Source organism: Gossypium hirsutum, chromosome D03, assembly GCF_007990345.1.
Source record: "Gossypium hirsutum isolate 1008001.06 chromosome D03, Gossypium_hirsutum_v2.1, whole genome shotgun sequence".
Lineage (NCBI taxonomy): Eukaryota > Viridiplantae > Streptophyta > Magnoliopsida > Malvales > Malvaceae > Gossypium > Gossypium hirsutum.
Genome location: NC_053439.1, coordinates 25,298,219 through 25,301,505, shown reverse-complemented (window position 1 = coordinate 25,301,505; position 3,287 = coordinate 25,298,219). Strand labels below are relative to the sequence as shown.

Sequence of the window (3,287 nt, the reverse complement as noted above, 5' to 3'; positions counted from 1 at the left end):
TAGAAACATCTAATTATGCTTGACAATCACTCTATGGAAAAAAAACCATATAATGATGCATGCTTATTGGCTTAAATAACTCACAGAAAGGGTTAACTTTTTTGTCAAATCTTACGTCACTTCTCATTCAGTTAATCAACAAAGAAAATTATTCACCTGTTAGTAGCAAAAACTCGACCATTCCCAAACTTGAATCCTATCACTTTCTCAACTTGACTCAAAGGATAGATATCATCAACTAAGCAAGAAACTAAGCAAACTTTTTTTTTTCAAACTTGAGGTTAACAGAGAAAGTAACATTAAACATATTAGAAGAAGGCAAAAAAAATCCTGTTCTTAAATGCACAATCAGAGACTCTCTCCCACACTAAGAGCATACATTGTCCTCAATGTAAAAAAATAGATATACATGGATCAACTAGTTATGAGAGATAAGGAAAAGAAGCTCCCTTGAGGTCCATGAGCATTAATTCATGGCAGATCTAGTTCATTGAGTTGAGAGGAGAGTAAGCTGCTGAAAAATCTCGAACCGTTGTGCAATGCAAGATTTCGCATGAGAGTGGTCTTGGCACAAAGTTGAGTTTGCTAGATACGGTTTTTCGAGCTTGGAATGTTCGAAAAATTACTTAAATGAGGGACCGTCTTGAATAGGTTCTAAGGATGGTGGAAACCTTGACCCGAAGTACTCGAATGCTTTAAGGAACTAAAGTTATAGAGGAACTCGACCCGCTTAAACTTGACAAGTAACTCAAACCTTGGTATGGTAGAAGTCGCCATACCCCTGGATGGGTTACGGGATGATAAGACAAAGGGTGAACGCCACAAACTTGTAAAAGTTTGATAAGTTCGGTTAAAAATCGAGAGAGAAACAATTCTCACAAAATAAGTTTTTATATTCAAAGATGGTATGTCTCTAAAAATGTCCCTTTTACATGGTTTTTGTAGGCCTTTAAAATGGCCATTCAAATTTCAGCATAAAATGAATTCTCACTAACATAAACACATTTACACCTAACATTTAAGTTGTTCACACTAAAACATCAATGTGTTCACACTCAATGAAGTAAATTCGGTTCATGCTTGATGTTTGGTACATGCTTGGCCGAATAAATGTGATGTCTCTTCACTTGGCATTCATGCATGCTTAGCTAGGAAGTATTTGTCCAATTCAATGTAGGTGTAGCCTTTTAATTTCCAAAAATATCCTTCTCCCATTTTGGTTAATGTATGTGCTGGTTCAATGGCCGATTTAATGAGGTGCATCTCCCTTGTTTGTTCATGAACTCTTCCTCATTAAGGAATGCATGAAGGTATGTACTTGGCCCTCCCATACGAATGGTCTCATGTATCTTCATAATGGCTTGAAAGTGTTGGTCCCATGAATGTTCCTTATGCATGCATTAAACATTAAAGTAGGTCCACCAAATGGTCACCTACAACACATAAATAGGTGTTAGAACATGGCAATTAATCACAATTCCAAACCTACCAAAAATGTAAAACGTGACACTCTCGACAAGTTAACTTAGATTCTAGACTTTAATCATGAAAACATCACACACTCAAAACCTAATATTAAGCAACATATGTATAACGACACACTTAACACATAAATGTAAATAACAAGCTGTGGATGAATGAAATACAAATTAACTTGACACCTAACACGTTAAACAACAAAACATGGAAATATCAAATAAAACACTCGTTTGATGAATCTCATTTTAGTTTTGGGCCCCTCGAGCTTGGGCCAATCTTAAGTTTTTCTTGATGAGTTACATGATGTGATCGGAATCACATCATTACTGGTCCTTTTTGTTGGGTTTTGAACGACTCAACGTTCTGGATGCGAGAGGGTTGTGCTTCATGATTGTTTGAAACTGTGTGAATTTCGTGAGGGATGGAAGTTCAAAGTTGTAGGCTGTTCGTGTGGGAGGATTTTGGGTAAAGTGGCTTGAGCGGTTGGGATTCTTTTTATTAGTAGAGTTTGCTATTTTTTTCTTTTTTTAAATGAAACAAATAAGAGAAAAATGTTGGGAAATTGTATTTTTTTTTGGCAAAAGGAGTTTAAGAATAAGTTATGGGCACGTATTGTTTTAGAGTTTCTTCTATGAAAAAAAATGTTGTACTTCTTAATGTTCTACAATAATAAGGCATGGGCATGCCTTATTCTTGAATTTCTTTTGTGAACAAAAATTTTGTACTTCCTGATGTTCTGCAATAATAAGGTGTGGGCATGCCTTATTCTTGATTTACCCAAATTTGTCATCCTTCTCAATCTTACCTAAAAAGAAATCAAACATGAAAAATATATGAAATTAATAAGAAATCCCATGGGTTGCCTCCCATGAAGTTCCTTTCTTTAACGTCTTTAGCTCGACGTGACTCCCTCTTCACTCCTTGTATTTTGGACATTTTAATTGGATCGGGTTTAACTCATTAGTTTGAAAACCTTCATAAAAATGCTTTAAAAGATGACCATTTACCTTGAAGATTTTATTGGTGTCCAGAATTTAAATTTCTACTGTACCATGAGAAAAAATGTTAGTGATAACAAAAGGCCCTATCCATCTAGAGCATAAGTTTCAAAGAAATAATTTCAAATGAGATTTATAAAGCAGCACGTTTTGAACAAGATAAAATTTTTTCGTAGAAATCATTTGATCATGGAAGGCCTTTGTCTATTCTTTGTAGATGGATGCATTTTCATATGCATCCTTATGAGTTTCTTCCAGCTTTTGCAAAACTTGAATGAGCCTCTCTTCTTTAGTTGTACCTAACTTGCTGGATATAATCACTGGTAGAGTTTTCTTCTATCCCGAAAATGCATTTTTTGAGTGGTCGAGAAGAAGCTTCAAATCAAGTTTTGGTACTTGCACAATTGAAGGTAACAATTTATTGTTAGAAGAAATCAATTCTATTTTTGGCGTTTCGTGATAGACAACTTTGAGAGATTCTAATTCATGAAGTGTTCCTTTCAAATTGGAATTTATCAAAGACCCTTCCTCAATTTTTGCCAATTCTTCAAGTTTGTAGCTCTTGTTGAGGATCACTCTTAAGTTATCCCCGCCAGTAATTTTAAAGACTTCCTCTACTAAAGGGTCAATGACATCTAAAGCAAATAATAAACATGCATTATTAGGATATTTCATGGCATCATGTATGTTGAATTTGATAACTTCCCCATCGTGCACGTTAAGTGTTGCTTTTGATGTTTCCAAAAATGGCCTTCCTAACAAAATCAAGATAGGAATAGAAGAGTTTTCTTCTTTCATGTCTATGACATA

General features: G+C 34.9%; 1 long non-coding RNA gene across 1 annotated transcript; it reads right to left on the bottom strand.

Annotated features, from left to right (window-relative positions):
• Nucleotides 1–872: 872 nt before the first annotated feature.
• Nucleotides 873–2,840, bottom strand: LOC121215369 (uncharacterized). Its single transcript, XR_005911212.1, has 2 exons — nucleotides 2,487–2,840; nucleotides 873–1,433 (listed from the first exon to the last, which is right to left on the bottom strand). It is a non-coding gene; the product is annotated as an uncharacterized lncRNA (long non-coding RNA).
• Nucleotides 2,841–3,287: the final 447 nt, after the last annotated feature.